Source organism: Phacochoerus africanus, chromosome 9 (assembly GCF_016906955.1).
Source record: "Phacochoerus africanus isolate WHEZ1 chromosome 9, ROS_Pafr_v1, whole genome shotgun sequence".
NCBI classification, from domain to species: domain Eukaryota; kingdom Metazoa; phylum Chordata; class Mammalia; order Artiodactyla; family Suidae; genus Phacochoerus; species Phacochoerus africanus.
Genome location: NC_062552.1, coordinates 57,901,163 through 57,922,997, shown reverse-complemented (window position 1 = coordinate 57,922,997; position 21,835 = coordinate 57,901,163). Strand labels below are relative to the sequence as shown.

Sequence of the window (21,835 nt, the reverse complement as noted above, 5' to 3'; positions counted from 1 at the left end):
TTCTATGATTTTCTTTCCTGTGGAAATACTCATTTGTGCTGTATATTATATTCCAGTTATAAGTGATATCATATGGTGTTTGTCTTTCTCTTTCTGATTTATTTCACTCAGTATGAGAGCCTCTAGTTCCATCCATGTTGCTGCAGACTTGGAGAATAGACTTGTGGCTGCCCGAGGGGAGAGGGAGGGAGTGGGAGGGATCGGGAGCTCGGGGTTAACAGATGCAAACTGTTGCTCTTGGAATGGATTTACAATGAGATCCTGAGCACTGAGTACTCAGTGTAGCACTGAGTGCTATGTCTAGATACTTACATTACCACACAACAATGGGAGGAAAAAGTATGTATACATGTATGTGTAACTTGGTCCCCATGCTGTACAGCATAAAAAATAAATAAATATTAAACAAACAAACAGACAATAGTTCTTGGAGTTCCTGTCATGGCTCAGGGGAAACGAATCTGACTAGTATCCATGGGGTCACAGGTTCGATCCCTGGCCCTCGCTCAGTGGGTTAAGGATCTGGTGTTGCTGTGGTGTAGGTCAGCAGCTACAGCTCCGATTTGAACCCTAGCCTGGGAACCTGCATGTGCCATGGGCATGGCCCTAAAAAAAGATCCCCCCCAAAAAAAAACACATGCTGAAAGAAAAAAAAAATGATTCTCTATGAGGGTCAGAGTAAACCCCCTCTTGTCCTTTTCTCTCCTCTCCTACCAAGAATAATTTGCAGTAGTGACTCAGTGTTTCTGATAGGAATATGACATATCCCTCAAGCATATAGAGAATGTTTAGTAAAATGATTTTCTTGTAGTTAAATCCTAAACAGCACTGCATACAAATTATATACTTTTTAGAGATTTTTCAAAGAAATTATTTGAAACTTCTGAAGTCTAGCTACTTAAAGAAGTATTATCTGTTCGTGTTGAATGTATACACAATGCTAATATCTGCTTTCAGAATTTTTTTTTTTTTGTCTTTTCTAGGGCCACTCCCTTGGCATATGGCGGTTCCCAGGCTAGGGGTCTAATCGGAGCTGTAGCCACTGGCCTACGCCACAGCCACAGCAACGTGGGATCTGAGCCCCGTCTGCGACCTACACCACAGCTCATGGCAATGCCGGATCCTTAACCCACTGAGCAAGGCCAGGGACCGAACCTGCAACCTCATGGTTCCTAGTTAGATTCCTTAACCACCACACCACGACGGGAACTCCCAGAATATTTTTAAACAGAATTTTTTTTCAGAAGTGACCTTCAACATTTGCTAATCTGTTATACATAGAACTACAAAACCCACCTGTTCTTCCTTATTTTTACCCAAGTCCCTTCACCGCCAGTCACATATGTAGGAAAATTAAGACTATCTGAGTGTCAAGGATGCCAAGCATGGCCTGTGGTCAGTATTCACTTAGTCTGTTCCCTCTAGAAATGCAGTCAGAGCCAACCCTCCTGAGATTCAGTGAGAACTCAGGAAGTGGTTATTTGTAGGCTTATGACCCAAGTAAGTGTGGATGGTACCACACTACCCCGAGGCTGGCAGCAGTCACAGGGCTCCATTGGGGCCATTGGTACCTGCCAGCTTAGAGGCTGCCATGCTGCCCAGCTAGCTCTGTGCAGTAGCCAGGCCACTTCCTGGGAGGTATCCTCTTAGCCGGGAGACCCATCTGTCACCCATCTTTGTATATACACCATTAAAAACCTGCCAGCATCTCAAATCTTTGTCACCTGTACTCTTTCCTTGAATCCAGATGAATATCACACCCAGAAACATTTCCATATGTGCTTGTTTGTAGACTTCAACTTTCACTCACACATGGATTGGATCACTTGAAGTCTGTGGAGCTTGAAAGAAGCCACACATTTTTATAGGGAAAGCAACTGAACCAAACTAACTTGAATTAGAACCCAAGATTCCTACCTTGGTGCATCCTCCTACACACTTGACTTTATATTATTCAAAGTAATATACATTGTAAATATATAGGTATACATTTTTGTTTCTTTGAAGGTTTTCTCAATTACACATATGGAAAACAGGATCCTCTTCCCTTTAACGTATACAGTCATATCCTAGTCCAGTAGCTATTGGCTAAACATCTGCCCTGGGCCAGACATCAAGCTAAGTCCTAAAGCGGCTACCTTCAGGGAGCCCACAGTCTGGGTGGGGTCAGGCTTGTAAATTAATAGCTATAAAGAGAATATACACAGAGAAGAAAGTAAAGCACTTCCAGAGAAGGTCAAGAAAGGTTTCAATGGCCTAAACCTTAAAGGATCCAGGAAGACGAGTAAAGAATTCACCTGGGAGAAGGCACATAATATGTGCACTGAATGATACAGCAGAAATTATTGGTGCCTGTGGCCTATCAGGAGGTCACTTGTCAGTGGCTTCTTGTATTTCCATGCTGAAGGATATTCTCTGGACAAGTAGCTGTTTGCTACTTGTTAATACCCCCAGGAGTGACTCTCCAACAATAAATTGGTGGATAATATCCCAGCTCCATTAATCCTCAGAGGGACAATCCTGAGGCGTGTTCTGTAGCCTTTCAAAGGGACCCCAGTGGTAACCTGTTCATAAACACATACTTGATTGGCTTTTCTCCTTACCCTCTTTGCCTTCTCTATTCTTCACAGACAGACTACTTGCACCTGTATCTTTGACTCGGGGTGTACTTTAGGAACAACCCAAACAAAGAGATAGGGGTATACAAGACATTGTCTCCTGTTCAGTTCGCTGTAGTGTACAATAGGGCAACTGTGAAGAGTAGCAGGGTGTTGGGTATTAAATGAGCTCCACACGTGTTAGCCCTCGGGAGGTGAAAGGGAGACAAGAGCTTGATGTGCTGTGCTGGCGTTGAGGAAGGCCACTGAAGGTGTTTGAGAGGGTAAGAAGATCACATTTCTCTTAGAGAACGATCACTCCTGAAAAGCATAGAAATGACTGGAATGGCCTGAGCCTACAGGCAGAAGGAATAGTTAAAAGGCTCTTGAAATGTTGAGGGCTTGTGGAGATAATAGAAATAGGAGCAGATACATTGAGGACATGAAATAAATGTAAGATGGCATTTATCTGGATGACATGGGAAGTAAAAGGGAGGAATCCAGAATGATTCCCAGGTTTCTCACTTGAAATTTTTGAGTGGTAGATGGTGTAGTCTCTAAATTAAGGGACAAGTGATTTTTCATAGAGGAAATACGAGTTTGATTCTAGACAAGCCTAAGGATTATCTAAGTAGACCAAAGTGTGATTGTGTGTGTGCATATAGGCATGTGTGTAAAGTTTATATTATAAAAGCTAACTTTATATATACACTCCCATAAAATGAAGTATAATTATTTGTGTGTACACATACAACTGGATTTTAAATAAATCAGTGACTAACTCTTGGTGGTTTTTAAGAATTCTTAATCCATTTTTCCCCAATATAATTTCCTTCTCCAGCCTCAATTACCCAGCATGTTTCTATTTAGCAGGCCTTCCTACAAAAGCAGATTATTCTAGAAAAAAGGTTTGGGTGATTTCCTGACTTAATTTAGCTAGGAAGTTCTTAGCAGTATCAGTGTAAGCTGCTTCTCTGAAACAGATGAGAATGATCCCTGATTGCTGTTCTTCCTTTCATCCGTCAGTCTTCCAGCATGTCCTGAGTACCATCAAGCTACAGGAATACAGGGAGTTTTCCTACCTCTTCTGATTTACCTCTAATACTTACAGACCCTTTTGTACTACTTCCCATTTCTACGTGGACATTATATTTCTAAACTATAAACTACAGTGACCCACTGAAAGCACTTAGTTACATATGTTAAATAGTTTCCGCACAAAGTCATGGCTGTGTCTGGAGAGAACGGTAGCGTGGTTGTTGTATTGGAGTAATTCACATAATTTCTGTTTGGGCTACTAGGAGAAGCCAGCCAGAGCATCAAGGAAGGCTTGTCGACAAAGCCCTTTTGTGACCTCCTGGAATAAAAGACAAAGGGGAGCCAGAGAGGTCTTCAAAAATTGCCTCTTGTGAACTGGCAGACCCTGAGATAATTACTACACTAATTGACAGCACAGGACTTTGAGTAAACACTCTGCAGTCCATGGTAGCCGGCCTTTGTGATAGTGATTAGAGCAGGTCTGCCTTTGCACTACTCTCCTATTGTGCCCTTAATCTTCTAATTTTTACCTGGGTTTTCTGAAAAACAATTTGGGTGTCAGAATTTACGCCCTTAATCTCTCCTTCAGCCTGGGAGAGAAAAGCACTAACGGGTGATTTTTGTACCAGGCTTGGTTTTGAACAATAAACTTGCATTTATTTAAGTAAAAATTGACATTGTGACCTGGTAAAAGGATTGATTTTATGTTAGGATTATTCCAAAATTGTAATGTGGGGATTGTTCACAAGCTGTAATTCTTAAATCACTTCAACAAAATTCGACGATCTGTAATAGGACTTTCACAAATGCCTATTTGGCCTTTACTGTTATTGGCTTTCCATTCTTGGTCCTACAAAAAGTAAAGAAAAAAAAAAGGATAGTTTTCAAATTACAGGGCAGTGACTCAATTGCCATAATTGGCTAAAGCTCACTGAGGCCCCCTTAAGGTGCTGGCTCCTTAGCCAAACTAATAGGATCAGAAGAGTAATGAGTGATTATAAATTGCAACCAACACAGGCCTTTCACTTAATCAACAGTCATTTCTAGATTCATAACTATGCTAAGTATTATAGCAAGAAGGCCAAGAAGTAGTAGATCCAAAGTAAGAGAGTTTACAGTCCCGATGACTACACAGAAGAGAGAGAGGCTTGTAAAATTTAGCTAATTCTGGTTGGTTGGAAAAGACCACTGTGAATTCTAGAATATTTTTACACACAAAGAAATTTGTTGTTATATGTATTTGTGGTTTTCATTTTCACATCCGTAACAAATTGGGTTCCAGCCAAGGTCCCTGGCAACCTGTATCATGAAAAGATAGGAATGATTTGTAATTTTGCCTGTTAATTATGTGGATATAAATGAGTGCTTCTCAAGTGTTTAAGGGTGCTTAAAAACCATTTGTTCAAGCAAAGGTAAACTTTAACTCTGCTGCCTGAATTATTCATTCATTCATTAGACAAATATTTATGTAGCACTTGCTCTGTGCCAGGCCCTGTGCTAGGCTTGGGAGAAAGCAAAAATGACTCAGACGTTGATCATGTCCTCAAAGACCTTGTAAGCCAGTGAAGAAAATATATATATACAAACATCCATGGTATAAGGCAGAGAGTGATATAGAGGATAGACAATAACACACGAAAAGCACTTAGCAAACAGCCCAGCATGTAATGGCTCATAAGTATTGGATTATTATATCATCATTGATGGAGTTCAGAGAAGGGAGAAATCACTCTTAATTTTAGGAACTGGCTGTTTTCTAAAGCAACTTAAGTTTAATCTGGGCCTTGAAAGATAAAAAGGGTTAGCATGTTTAGAGTTAGGAAAAATACAGAAAAAGAAAATAGCATAAGAAAAGACATCAAAGCAGAAAAATATGAAAAATGAACAGAGTACTTGCTCTAGCTGGATTTTGAGATATATGTAGCAGTGATTTTAGTGCCTCCTAGACTGTTAGGAAGTTCAAGTGAGATAATAAATATAAAAATACTGTGAGGACCAAAAAAAAAAAAGGAAAAGGAATTCCCGTCATGGCTCAGTGGTTAACGAATCTGACTAGGAACCATGAGATTGCGGGTTCGATCCCTGGCCTTGATCAGTGGGTTAAGGATCTGACGTTGCCATAAGCTGTGGTGTAGGTTGCAGACGCGGCTCAGATCCCGCATTGCTGTGGCTTTGGTGTAGGCCAGAGGCTACAGCTGATTCGACCCCTAGCCTGGGAATCTCCATATGCCACAGAAGCGGCCCTAGAAATGGCAAAAAGACCAATAAAAAATAAAATACTGTGAGGAGTTCCTATCACAGCACAGTGGAAAATCCAACTAGGAACCATGAGGTTGTGGGTTTGATCCCTGGCCTTACTTAGTGGATTAAGGATCTGACATTGCCGTGAGCTGTGGTGTAGGTCGCAGACTCGTCTCTGATCCCATGTTGCTGTGGCTGTGGTGTAGGCCAGCAGCTACAGCTCCAATTCAACCCCTAGCCTGGGAACCTCCATATGCTGTGGGTGTGGCCCTAAAAAGAAAAAAAAAATACTGTGATATATAAAATGATCTGCTGAATGTGATGGTGGCAGTGGTGTCATTAAAAGCCTTTGATCAGGGCAGAAACATGCTAAAAAACCATATTTTCAGTTATCATGTGAAGAATGTGAGAGAGGCAGTAGAAGGTGGAGGCAAAAGAAGTGGAAAAGAACTTTTAAAAATCCTCTCAGAGTCTCTTTATGTGCAGTGTCACTAGGCTCCCAGGCTCCAGGCTCCAGGCTCGTCGCTGTCTCTTCTCTTTTCCTTGTACCCCAGATCTAATCTGCTGTCACATGCCATTGACTGGAAGGAAACTTAAAGTCACCCTAATCCAGTCTTCCATTCAGATTGGAATCTTTTCAGTAACCTCTTTGAGTTTATATTTGAATATCTTCATTGACAGGGAACTCATTATTCACTACGGGAGCCTATTCTGTCACTGATAATGCTTTAAAAGCCTCTCCTCATACCAGGCTGTAATCTGTTTCCCTAATGCTACCTACCAGGAACTAGTCATACTTGCTCCTTGGCAGCATACAGACTATTCTAACCCCACACTTCTCCCTACGCTTATCTGGTCTCACCTGACCGCATATCCTCCTTTGCTTTTCTTCTTGTTCCAGTTACTATGGCTATATAACAAATTACCCCCAAACTTAGTGGCATAATACAGCAATCTATTCATCTCACAGATTCCATGTGTCAGGAATTCTGTCAAGATACAGGGAGAATGACTCATCTTTGTCTCACAGCGTCTGGGCCTCAGTTGGAGGACTTAAAGGCTGGAGGTTGGACTCATGAGTGCTTGTCCACACATGTCTGTAGTTTGTGCTGGCTGTTTGCTGGGAACTTTTCCACGTGGTCTCTCTGCACCGTCTGATTTGGGCTTTCTCCCGGCATGGTGGCAGGTTCCAAGGAGGAGCATCCTGACAAGTGGGAGAGCCGGGTAGAAACCATATCACTTCTCATGACCTAGCCTCAGAAGTCATGCAGTGTCCCCTCCACTGAACTCTGCTCATCAGGGCAGCCTCAAGAGTCCCACCTAGCTTCAAAGGGAGGAGGAATAGACTTCACCTCTTCATGGACACTGTACAGGTCCTAGAAGAGGATATTGTACCAGAAATATTGCTGTGGTTGTGTTTGAAAGACACAGTCTGCCACATTCCAACCTACCCTAGAGATAAATGTGTTCCCAGTGGCCTGTTCTCATCTGTCTCATACTTGGTATTATCTTATCACCCTTCTCTTAGAATCTTTAGCCACTGTCCTTGGACACAAGTCTTGCTGGTGCTGGGAGATGGAGAACGAAGTAAATATAATAGGACCAAGCAAGTGGAACTATAGGAAATAACACTTGTTGACACCATTTATGTGCCCGGGCTCCTCATGAGTTATCTCCCAGCAGTCCTCACACTGTCCAGAATAGCCTTCAGACTGATAAGGAAGAGTGGCTTTCTCCATCCTTCAAGTCTGGAAGGTGAGAAGAATACGGAAACAGGAACCTCTAGGCTCTCTCTGTCTTCACAGTTGGGCAAATGGTAGTATAGAGATTTCTGAAAGATCACAGCTGGTAATAAAGCCTTAGCTGACTTGTAGGAACAGAAAGATTATCACTTCCTTACTACAAATCGAACTGTGTGTCTACTATGTTCTAGGCACTGTGCCAGAGAAAGGGAACTGTCTGAGCCTTAACCCACAAGGCCAGCATTTAGGGGCAGCCTTCCCTGCCCTACGCTCCCAGAGGGGATTGGGTATAATGAAGGAAGATTTTCAACATGTGTGCAGGCTCACCAGCCTGAGGGCAGCAGAGTATGTCTGGGATACACTTGCAGTTGAACGTCCACTGCCTCTAAGACTCCGGGGGTCAGGATCTCAAAAGGAAAATCCTTTTATAATGTCATATTGAAGCACGAGCTTTGGGAGTCAGAAGAGTATGGATGCAGTTCCTGTTTTCCTAGCTCTGTGACCAGTTACAGATTCTTTAGCTTCTCAATTCCTGTTTCTTCACATTACATACATGGATTTAATCATTCTTCACAGCGTTGTATAGGACAGGAGCATATGGGGCCTAGTCCATCTGTCACTCTGACCTCCTGCCTGTATTGCTCTTCAATATATATTTATTGTATCCCAAAAAGATACAATAAATTTATTGTGTTCCAAAAAGATTTGAGACTGCTTACAGAAGTATGTTTAAAAAAATGAAAAAAAAAAATTAGAATAAAAGAAAATAGGTAGGAAAAATGAATCAAGGCAGAAGCTAGTAAAGTTAAGGCACAAACCATATTCATAAACAAGGCCCTGACCAACGTTTCCTCTTAGAATTCCTACCAGTAGTTTCTACCAGGAACTTATATTTAATATGTCAGATTCTCAGCTCTTTGGCTTTCATTCCAAGTTGGTTCTTCCTCCTGATGACCTTATCCTGCTCATGATTCTAGTCATATTTAAGACCCAAAACCTTTATTATTTTTAACTTCTCTCTTTTATAATCCAGTCCTATCCAATTAAATCACAAAGATACATGCCTCAGAAATAAGAAATGGCACCTACCTGTGACTTGATACCTGTCTACTTTTAATTCATTTGTTCCATTGTACTGAGTATATGTTCTGTGTCTTCAAATGAAAAAGTTTCCCCAAGGAGAGAGACTAAATGTCCTAGCTGCACCCCTTCAGACCCCTAGCACCAGGCTAGAGACAAAATAAAAACTCAGGAAATAACTGTGACTGGCAGCTTTATCAAATGCCAGTGTGTGACCTATGCCAAGGCCCCATTTACTGGGCCTACTCTTAATGTAGTAAGAAGGGCTGCCCACCTCTCATGTTCTTCTTCCCCAAAAGTAAGGAGACATCCAAGGCCTTCATGCCTTTTGCATGCCTCACAGAGACCAGTTCTCCCACTCTTCCTTCTGTTACTTTAGCAGATCTTTACTAATTACTATTACTGAGCAATTGTTATATGCCAGACATTTGTCAAGGTATTAGAGATCCAGTAGTGACCAAAACACCCACTCTTATGGAACTTGCAGTCTCATAGGGGAAAAAAAAAAAAAAGATGATAAAACAATAAATAAGATAATTTTAGGTAGTGATACTAATGTGAGAAAATAAAGCAGAGTGACTTGGGCAGGGGCTTTTATAGATGGAATGTCATGGAATTCCTCTGTGGGGAGGTGATACTGAAACTAAGAAGGCGCCAACTCTGTAAAGATCTAAGGGAAGAGTATTCTAGTTGAGCAGAATAGGAGGTCAGTGACTCCCAAATATCTAAACTCCAGAAACAGAGAAGGCAGTATGCTGACATGTGATGAGCAAGAAAGTGCTAGGAGATGAGGACAGAGAGAGTGGAAGTTTGGGTTTTATGCTAAGGGTGACAGGAAGCTCACTGTAGGATTTTAAGCAGGAGAGCAGCATGGTCTGATTACTTAAAAAGTAAAAAGAGGGTCTGTTCACTCTGTGTAGAATGGATCAGAGGAGCCGGAGTGGAGGTGGGGAAGATCTGTTGGGAGGGCACTGACTTATGCAGCCTGGACGTGACAGTTTTCTCCTCCCAGTTACCTAGAAGGAGTAATTGCTTTCATTTGGCAACACAGCAGAGCCTCTGGCACAGCTCTGTCAGCCTAACTGCCAAGTACTAAAGACAAACCAGGCCCCAGATGTCAGCTAAACTAGCCAAAATCAGCACAGGGCCCTTTGTTCTTCACAGTGACTATGAGAAAACTGAAGATAGAGAGGTCAGAAATGTCCCATCTGAGAAACATTCATCAGCCATAGCCCGCAGTTCCAAGATCTAGGACCATATACTGTTGTCAGTCATGCAGAGCTGCCACATGGTCACCTTACGTCCTCCTCCCTGCCCGTTCCTACACTCACCTTTGGTTGTCTCCAGAGGTTCCTGAGCCCCTCACCTCTTTATCTTCCACTTTCTTGGGCCTCCATTCAGACCTCTGCCAGAGACCAGAGTTTCTTCTCAGGGCCCACACCCTTTTCCTTCCATTCTCATCGGTTCCCTCTTGGAATTACTCTTTCTCCAGCGTGTTCTAGGTTGTTGATCCCAAACAGCAAGAGTGTCTATCTGTTTTCATCTATCACTTCTCTTCCCAGAAAGGTTTCCTTCTCAGAAGTTTCTCTTTGAGTTCACCTGAAACCCATAACCAGGCACTTTGGAAATCTTTCCAGGTATCAGCCAGCCTCACCCTCCTGATAGTCTCACTCTTTAATTGCCCCTTATATTTTTCCTCTTCTCTAACCAAATGGCCAAACTATCTTATAGTGCTTACATATGCATCTTTTCCACCTTGAGTTTTCTCTTGCTCTCATATCTCCACTAAGTTAACACACACTCATTCTTTTCTAACAGGGCTCCAAATTAGATATGCATTAAACAAACTATTTTCACCATCTACTTTATATATAAAATATAGTGTGTGTGGGAGTTCCCGTCGTGGTGCAGTGGTTAACGAATCTGACTAGGAACCATGAGGTTGCAGGTTCTATCCCTGGCCTTGCTCAGTGGGTTAAGGATCCGCATTGCCGTGAGCTGTGGTGTAGGTTGCAGACGCAGCTCGGATCCGGTGTTGCTGTGGCTCTGGCGTAGGCTGGCGGCTACAGCTCTGATTAGATCCCTAGCCTGGGAACCTCCATATGCTGCAGGAAGAGGCCCTAGAAAAGGCAAAAAGACAAAATATATATATATGTGTGTGTGTGTGTATATACATATATATATACATATACATCTGTTATAATACCTCAGAATTGAACAGAATCAAAAACATCATCAAAAACATCATCCTGTCCCATGGCAAGCTTTGTTTTGAGTGCCCTCTGCTACTTCAGCAAATGTGCTCCTCCACTTTTGCAGGACAGAGAGGAGTGTAATAAATACCTCACCAACAGCCCATTTAACTTTTGGGTGTTCTGTTAGAAATTTTTCTGTAAAGTTTATCTAATATCTGCTTCCGGGTAATATCTCTCCTCTGGGGCCATAAATAATAGTATAATACCTCTTCAGTTTGAAGGCAAACTTTATATCCTCCAGTTCTGGGATAAGTTTCCCAATTCCTTCAAATGTTTCTCAGGTGACATTGTTTTCAGAGACTTCCTACGCAAATTACTTTGCTCAGGAACTCTGTGATATGTCAGTGTCCTAAACATAGTGCCACACCGAGTAGTAGAACTAGTACTTCCAGTGTAGTTTTTCAGTGCAGTAGAGCAGGATAACCTGTCTGGTTGTGTGCATTGTACTCCTGTTAGCTCAGTCAAAATTGATTGTATTCATTGGTAATCAAGCAAGACTGTTCCTTCATTTGAATGGTTAAGCAGCTAATTTTCTAAGTCTTTTCCCCACTTCTCCTTGAAAGCTGTATTCCAGTCCCCTGTCACTTACCTCCTTCTCATCCTAAACATATGCAGTTAGTTTTTATCATCTAAAAATAGGATTTAGGAGTTCCCGCTATGGCGCAGTGGGTTAATGGATCTGGCATTGCTGCAGGGGTGGCATAGGTCACAAATGCAGTGTGGATTCCATCCCCGGCTTGGGGACTTCCATGTGCTGTGGGTATAGACATATATGATTTAATAGTCATTCCTATAACTTCATCCTTTTTTAGTCTTCCTTTTTTTTTTTTCTTTTTACGGCTGCGCCTACAGCACATGAAAGTTCCAAGGCTAGGGCCGAATTGGAGCTGCAACTGACGGCCTGTGCCTCAGCCATAGCAATGCAGGATCCAAGCCACATCTGCAACCTACTCTGCAGCTCTCTGCAACACCAGATCCTTAATCCACTGAGTAAGGCCAGGGATCGAACCCACATCCTCAGAGATAGTGTGTCGGGTTTTTAACCCACTGAGCTACAACGGGAACACCTTAATTTATTTTTTTTTAATTTTAAAATTCTTTTGGAATATAATTGACTTTAAAGTGTCAGGCGTATTGCGAGTAAATCAGTTGTACATATACATATATCCATTCCTTTTCAGCTTCTTTTCCCATATAGGTTATTACACAGTATTGGTAAATTTCCCTGTACAGTAGATCCTTGTTACCCATCTATTTTATAAATATTATTTTATAAATATTATCCCAAACCCCTATTTTATTCCTGCTGCCCCTCCCCCACATTTCCCCTTTGGTAAACATAAGTTTGTTTTTGAAATCTTTGAGTCTGTTTTATAAGTTCTATTGTATCATTTTTATTAGATATATATTAATGGTCTCATATGATATTTGTATTTGTCTGACTTACTCCACTTATTATAATTTCTAGGTCCATCCATGTTGCTGCAAAGTGGCATTACTTCATGCTTCTCTATGGCTAAGTAACATTCCATTGTATACATGTACCACATTTTCTTCATCCAATCCTATGTTGATGGATACTTAGGTTGCTTCCACATCTTGGCTATTGAAAAATTGTAAGTAAGAAAACAAAAAGACAACTTACAGAATGGGAGAAAACAGTTTCAAATGATGCAACCGACAAGGGCTTAATCTCTAGAATATATAAGCAACTTATACAGCCCAACAGCAAAAAAGCCAATCAATCAATGGAAAAATGGGCAAAAGACCTGAATAGACATTTCTCCAAAGAAGATATACAGATGGCCAACAAACACATGAAAAAATGCTCAACATCACTGATTATAAGAGAAATGCAAATCAAAACTACCATGAGATATCACCTCACACCAGTCAGAATGGCCATCATTAATAAATCCACAAATAACAAGTGCTGGAGGGGCTGTGGAGAAAGGGAACCCTCCTGCACTGTTGGTGGGAATGGAAACTGGTACAGCCACTATGGAGAACAGTTTGGAGATACCTTAGAAATCTATACAGAGAACTTCCATATGACCCCGCAGTCCCACTCTTGGGCATCTATCCGGACAAAACTCTACTTAAAAGAGGCACGTGCACCCGCATGTTCATTGCAGCACTATTCACAACAGCCAGGACGTGGAAACAACCCAAATGTCCATCGACAGATGATTGGATTCGGAAGAGGTGGTATATATACACAATGGAATACTACTCAGCCATAAAAAAGAATGACATAATGCCATTTGCAGCAACATGGATGGAACTAGAGAATCTCATCCTGAGTGAAATGAGCCAGAAAGACAAAGACAAATACCATATGATATCACTTAGAACTGGAATCTAATATCCAGCACAAATGAACATCTCCTCAGAAAAGAAAATCATGGACTTGGAGAAGAGACTTGTGGCTGCCTGATGGGAGGGGGAGGGAGTGTGAGGGATCGGGAGCTTGGGCTTATCAGACACAACTTAGAATAGATTTACAAGGAGATCCTGCTGAATAGCATTGAGAACTTTGTCTAGATACTCATGTTGCAACAGAAGAAAGGGTGGGGGGAAAATTTAATTGTAATGTATACATGTAAGGATAACTTGATCCCCTTGCTGTACAGTGGGAAAAAAAAAATGGGGTTCCCCAGGAGTTCCCATTGTGGCTCAGCAGGTTAAGAACCAACCCTAGGGTTAAAAAAAAAAAAAAAAAAAAAGGAGTTCCCGTCATGGCGCAGTGGTTAACGAATCCGACTAGGAACCATGAGGTTGCGGGTTCAGTCCCTGCCCTTGCTCAGTGGGTTAAGGATCCGGCGTTGCCATGAGCTGTGGTGTAGGTTGCAGACGCGGCTTGGATCCCGCGTTGCTGTGGCTCTGGCGTAGGCCGGTGGCTACAGCTCTGATTCGACCCCTAGCCTGGGAACCTCCATATGCCGCGGGAGCGGCCCAAGAAATAGCAACAACAACAAAAAGATAAAAGACCAAAAAAAAAAAAAAAAACAGAACCCTAGGGTTCATGAGGATGTGGGTTCAATGCTTGGCCTCACTCAGTGGGTTAAGGATCCAGTGTTGCCACAACCTGCAGCATAGTTTGCAGATGTGGCTCAGATCTGGTGTTGCCATGACTGTGATATAAACTGCAGCTGCAGCTCCAATTCAGCTTCTAGCCTGGCATTTCAATATGCCTCAGGTGTGGCCACAAAAAGAAAAAAAAAGCAAAGGGCTTCCCTAGTAACCCTATATAAAACAACATTATACACACATACCAACATCTTGATTCCCTACCCACGGCCCTTTCTCCTCTATGTCACTAATTAAGTGTCAGTAGATTTTAAAAGACAGATATCATGCAAAAAAAAAAAAAAATCTCGGACTATAACAGGATGAAGAAATAAATAATAGAATTAAAACTAGAAAATTTAAAAATTTTTGAAAGTTAAAACACTCTTAAACAAATGGTTCAAGGAATATGTCGCAAAGGAAATGTGAAAACACTTAGATGTGAATGAAAATTAAAACACATCATATCAAAACTTAGAGCCTAAAACAAAATGGCAGTAAGTACATACCTAGTGATATCAAAATATGTAGAATTGCTGAATGGATACAAAAACAAGATATATATGCTGATTAAAAGAGACTCACTTCAGATCTCAAGAAACCCAGAGACAGAAAGTGAGGAGTTGGAAACAGGTATTACATGCAAATGGAAATCAAAAGAAATATAGGGTAGAAATGCTTATATCAAAAAAAAAATAGACTGAAATAGATTGTGGTAAGAGAGAAAGAGGAACATTATATAATGTTCAGGGGTCAATTCAAGAAGAAGACATAACAGTTATATATGCACCCAGGATGAGAACATCTAAGTACATATTAACAGACATAGAGAAATTGACAATAACGTAATAATAGTAAAGGGCTTTAACCCTCCACTTACATCAATGGACATATCATTCAGACAGAAAATCAATAAACACTGGCCTTAAATGACACATCAGAACAAATGGACTTAATAGATATATAAAGAAGATTCCTTCCAAAAGCAGTAGAATACACATTCTTTTAAAATGCATATAGAACATTCTCCAGGATAAGTCACATGCTGGGTCACAAAATAAGTCTCAGGAAATTTAAGAAAATTGAAATTGCATCAAGCATCTTTTCCAGCCACAATGCTATGAGACTTAAAATCAACTATAGGAATAAAATGCAAAAGTTTCAAACAACTGAGGCTAAACAATGTGTGACTAAATAACCAATGGATCACTGGAGAAATCACAGAAAAATTTTAAAATTTCTGGAGGCAAATGAGGACAAAAACACGAGATGATCCAAAAATCTATGGGACACTGCAAAAGCAGTTCTAAAAGGGAAGTTTATAGCAATATAAGCTTACTTCAGACAACGAGAAAAATCCCAAACAAACCTATCTTTATAACTGAAAGGAACTACAAAAAGATAAAACAAAAGACAAATTAGTAGAAGGAAAGAAATCATAAAGAACAGAGCAGAAATAAATGAAAGAGAGGCTAAAAAATAGACAAGATCAATGATACGAAGAGCTGATGCTTTGAAAAGATTTTTTTTAAAAAAATTGATAAATGTTTAGCCAGACTCATCAGGAAAAAAAGAGAGAGGACCCAAATGAAGAAAATCAGAAATGAAAAAGTGAAAGTTACAACTGACACTACAGAAATACAAAGGATCATAAGAGATTATTACAAACAACATTATGCCAGGAAAATGGACAGAAGGAAGGAAAAATTCCTAGAAATGTAAAATTTCCAAAGACTGAACCAGGAAGAACTAGAAAATATGAAGAGACCAATTACCAGTAATGAAATTGAATCAATGATTTTAAAACTCCAAAACAAAAGTCTAAGACCAGATGGCTTCACATTTGAAGGCTGCCAAACATTTAGAGAACTTCCAAAAACTTACAGAAGAAAGAATGTTTCTTAACACTCTACAAGGCCTGCATTACCCTGATACCAAAACCAGGCAATGATATCACAAAAAAGAAAATTACAGGCCAGTATCACCGATGAACATAGATGCAAAAATCCTCAACAAAATATTAGCAAACCAAATCCAACAGTACATTAAAAGGATTATACACGATCAAGTGAGATTTATCCCAGGGGTACAAGGATTCTTCAATATCTGCAAATCAATCAGTGTGATACACCACATTAACAAACTGAACAATAAAAACTATATGATCCTCTCAATAGATGCACAAAAAGCCTTTGGCAAAATCCAATACCCATTTCTGATTTTAAAAAAAAAATCGGAAAGTGTACATAGAAGGACCCTACCTCAACATAATAAAGGCCGTATATGACAGACCCACAGCTAACAGCATTCTCAATGGTGAACAGCTGAAAGGATTCCTACTGAGATCAGGAACAAGACAAGAATGTCCACTATTGCCACTGCTATTCAACATAGTTTTGGAAGACCTAGCTGCAGCAATCAGAGAAGAAAAAGAAGTAAAAGGAATCCAAATTGGAAAGGAAGAAGTAAAATTATCCCTATTTGCAGATGACATATACTGAGAAAATCCTAAAGATGCTACCAGAAACTGTTAGAGTTCATCAATGAATTTGGAAAAGTTTCAGGAAACAAAATTAATACACAGAAATCGACTGCATTTCTGTATACAAACAATGAAGGATTCAGAAAGAGAAATTAGGAAAACAGTCCCATTTACCATTGCATCAAAAAGAATAAAATTCTTAGGAATAAACCTACCTAAAGAGGCAAAAGACCTGTACTCTGAAAACTGTAATACACTGATGAAAGAAATCAAAGATAACACAAACAGAAGAAAAGACATAACATGCTCTTGGATTGGAAGAGTCAATTTATCAAAATGGCTATACTACCCAAGGCAATCTATAGATTCAGTGCAATTCCTATCAAAGTACCAAGGACATTTTTCAGAGAACCAGAACAAAATATCTTAAAGTTTGTTTGGGAGCACAAAAGACCTAGAATAGCCAAAGCCATCCCAAGAAAGAAAAATGGAGCTGGAGGAATCAGGCTCCCTGACCTCAGACTACACTACAAAACAACAGTCATCAAAACCGTATGCTACTGGCACAAAGAAATATAGATCAGTGGAACAGGATAGAAAGCCCAGAATTAAACCCACTCACCTACAGTCAACTAATCTATTTCAACGGAGGCAAGAATATACAATCGAGAAAAGACAGCCCCTTCAATAGTGGGAAAACTGGACAGCCACATGTAAAAGAATGAAATTAGAACACTTCCTCACACCATACACAAAAATAAACTCAAAATGGATTAAAGACCTAGATATAAGACCAGATACTATAAAACTCTTGTAGGAAAACATAGGCCAAACACTCTCCAACATAAACCACAGCAATATCTTCTCAGACCCACCTCCTAGAGTAATGACATTAAAAACAAAAATAAACAAATGGGACTTCATTAAACTTAAAGGTTTCTGCACAGCAAAGGAAACCCTAAACAAAATGAAAAGACAACCCACAGAATGGGAGAAAATATTTGCAAATGAAGTGACTGACTCTAAGAGATTAATCTCCAAAATTTATAAACACCTCCTGCAGCTCAGTACCAAAAAAAAAAAAAAAATCAAAAAATGGGCAGAAGATCTAAACAGACTATTCTTCAAAGAGGACATACGGATGACCAAAAAAACACATGAAAAGATGTTCATCATCACTCACTATTAGAGAAATGCAAATCAAAACCTCTATGAGGTACCACCTTACACCTGCCAGAATAGCCATCATCAAAATGTCTACAAATAGTAAATGCTGGAGGGGGCATGGAGAAAAGGGAACCCTATTATACTGCTGGTGGGAATGTAAATTGGTGCAACCACTGTTGAAAACAGTATGGAGATTCCTCAGAAAACTAAAGAGAATTACCATTTGATCCAGCAATCCCACTCCTGGGCATCTCTCCAGAGAAAACCATGACTCAAAAAGATATGTGTCTCCAATATTCATCACAGCACTCTATGCATTAGCCAAGACATGGAAACAACTTAAATGTCCCTTGACAGAGGAGTGGATAAAGAAGATGTGGTACATATACACAATGGAATAGTATTCAGCCATTAAAAGGAAAGAAATAATGGCATTTGTGGCAACATGGATGGACCTAGAAATTGTCATACTAAATGAAGTTAGTCAGACAGACACCAACTTCATATGCTATCACTTATATGTGGAATCTAAAAAAAGGACACAATGAACTTCTTTGCAGAACAGTTACTGACTCACAGACTTTGAAAAACTTATGATTTCCAAAGGAGACAGGTTGGGGACTGAGGGGAGGCACTGAGGGTTTGGGATGGAAATGCTATAAAATTTGGTTATGATGATCATTGTACAGCTGTAAATGTAATAAAATTCATTTAGTAATTAAAAAATAAAGTTTACATACTAGATAAGAAAATACATGCCAGTATCACTGATGAACAGAGAAGCAGAAATCCTCCACAAAATATTAGCAAACCAAATTCAACAATACATTGAATTGATCATACACTATGATCAGGTGGGAGTTATTCAGGGATGCAACAGTGGTCCAGTGTCTGCAAATCAATCAACATGATACACCACAGTAACAGAGGAATAAAAAGTCATATAATCATTTCAATAGATCCAGAAAAAAACTTTTGACAAAATCCAACATCCATTTGTGATAAAAAAAAAAAATCTCCCCATAGTGGGTTTAGAGGGAACCTACCTCAACATAATAAAGGCCTTATATGATAAGTTAATAGATGACATCATATTCAAAAGTGAACATTTCAAAGTATTTCCTGTAAGATCAGAAACAAGATAAGAATTCCCACTCACTACTTTAATTCAACATGGTATTGAAAGTCCTAGTAATAGAAATCAGAGAAGAAAAAGAAATGAAAGGAATCCAATTGTAAGGAAGAAGTAAAACTGTCACTGTTGACAGATGACATGATACCATACATAGGAAATCTGAAAGACACCATCAAAAAAAATTGTTAGAGCTCATCAATGAATTCAGTCAAGTTTCAGTACGCAAAATTAATATACAGAAATCGGTTGCATTTCTGTACACAAACAACAAATGATCAGAGTTTAAGGAAACAGTCCAATTTACTACCACTATCTAAGGAGGTAAAAGGTCTGTACTTATATAACTGAAAAATTGGTGAAAGAAATTGAGGGTAATATAAACAAGTGAAAAGATATACCATGTTCATGGATCGGAAGAATTAATATTGTTGAAATGATCATACACCGAAAGTAATCTAAAAATTTAGTATAATCCCTATCAAAATAGCAATGGTATTTCTGACAGAACTAGAATAAATAATTTTAAAATTTGAATGGAAACATAAAAGACCCAAAATATCCAACACAATCTTGAGAAAGAACAGAGCTAGAGGTATATGCCCCCTGACTTCACACTACCAAGGTACAGTAATCAAAATCATATAGTACCGGCACAAAAACAGACACATAGATGAATGGAACAGAATAGAGCATCCAGAAATCAAGCCATCCACTTTTATTCAATTAATCTATGACAAAGGAGGCAAGAATATACAATGGAGAAAAACAGTCTCTTTAATGAGTGGTGCTAGGAGAACTGGACAGCTATATGTAAAAGAATGAAATAAGAGTATTTTCTCACACCATATGCAAAAGTAAACTCAAAATGGGTTAAAGACCTAAATGTGAAAGCAGAAACCATCAAACTCCTAGAAGAAAACAGGCAGAATACCCTTTGACATAAATCCAGTATTTAGGGGGATCTGAGTTCTAAGGCAAAAGAAACAAAAACAATCAAATAAATAGGACCTAGTTAAACTTAAAAACGTTTGCACAGCAAAGGAAACCACTGACAAAATGAAAAGACAGCCTACTAAAAGGGAGAAAATTTTTCCAAATGATGTAACTGATGAGAGGTTAATATCCAAAATATGTAAATAGTCATACAGCTCAATGTTGAAAAAACAAACATCTCTTTTTAAAAAAATGGGCAGAAGACCTGAAAAGACATTTTTCTATAGAAGACATGCAGGAGGCCAAAAAGCACATGAAAAGAAGCTCAATTATCATTAATCCCCAGAGAAATGTATATCAAAGCCACAATGAGATAATTACCTCACATCTGTCAAAACGGCTGTCATTAAAAGGACCACAAAAAACTAATGTTGGTAAGGTTGTGGAGAAAAGGAAACCTTTATGCATTATGGGAATGTAAATTAGTATAGCCACTGTAGAAAACAGTATGGATGTTCCTCAGATAGCTAACAATAGAACTACCATATGATCCAATAATTCCACTCCTGGGAATATATCCAAAGAAAATGGAAACACTAATTTGAATAGATATATGTACCTCAATGTTCATAGCATTATTTACAATAGTCAAGATATGGAAGCAACCTAAGTGTCCATTAATAGATCAAGAAAAGTGATGCATACACCGCACACACTGGAATACTACTTGGCCATAAAAAAGAATTAAATTTTGCCATTTATGACATGATTGAACCTGAAGGATGCTATGCTCAGTGAAATAAGTCATACAGAGAAAGACAAGTTCTGTATATTATCACTTGTATGTAGAATCTAAAAAATAAACCAAATGAATGAATATAGCAAAACAAAAACAGACTCACAGATATAGAGAACAAACTAGTGATTACTAATGGAGAGAATGAAGAGGGAGGGGCACCACAGAGGTAGAGGATTAAGAGCTACAAGCTACTATGTATAAAATAAATTACAAGGATGTATTGTATAGCATGGGTTATATACCCAATGTTTTATTTTTTAAATGAAAAGCAAAAAAGCAAAAAATATATATAAAATTATTAATATTATTGCTTCTTTGCTTTTTTAGGTCTATACCCGTAGCATATGGAACTTCCCAGGCTAGGGGTCATAACAGAGCTACGGCTGCAGCAATGCAGGATCCAAGCTGTGTCTGCAACCTATACTGAAGCTCATTGCAATGCTAGATCCTTAACTCACTGAGTGAGGCCCAGCATCAAACCTGCATCCTCATGGATCCTCATCAGGTTCATTACCACTGAGCCACAATGGGAACTCCCTATAATAACTTTAAATGGAATATAGTCTATAAAAAATTTTAATCACACTTGTACATCTGAAACTAATGTAATGTTTTAAATTAACTATACCTCAACTAAAAATTAAGCAAATAAAATTTTAAAAACTCATGGGACACAGTAACAGCATGCTAATGGGGAAGTGTGTAGCCATAAACATTTACCAAGAAATATTTCAAATCAAGAAATTACCTATACAGGAGTTCCTGTCGTGGCACAGTGGAAACAAATCCGACTAGGAACCATGAGGTTGCGGGTTCAATCCCTGGCCTTGCTCAGTGGGTTAAGGATCCGGCATTTCCATGAGCTGTGGTGTAGGTCGCAGACACAACTCGGATCTGGCATTGCTCTGGCTCTGGCTTAGGCCAGCAGCAACAGCTCCGATTAGACCTCTAGCCTGGGAACCTCCATATGCTGAGGTTATGGCCCTAAAAAGACAAAAAGACCAAAAAAAAAAAAAAGAAATTAACTATAAAAATTAAGGAACAAGGAAAAGAACTAAACCCAAAGCTAATAGAAGGAAATAATTAAGATTACGGCAGAGAGGAGTTCCTGTCATGGCGCAGTGCTTAACGAATCCGACTAGGAACCATGAGGTTGCAGGTTCAATCCCTGCCCTTGCTCAGTGGGTTAACGATCCGGCGTTGCCATGAGCTGTGGTGTAGGTTGCCGACAAGGCTTGGATCCCATGTTGCTGTGGCTCTGGTATAGGCTGGCAGCTACAGCTCCAATTAGACCCCT

General features: G+C 39.5%; 1 protein-coding gene across 3 annotated transcripts in view; it reads left to right on the top strand.

The window, feature by feature from the left end:
* The window catches only part of SCAPER (S-phase cyclin A associated protein in the ER), a 411,590-nt gene that overhangs the window by 333,146 nt on the left and 56,609 nt on the right, over positions 1 to 21,835 (top strand). The gene's annotated exons all lie outside the window — the stretch shown is intronic.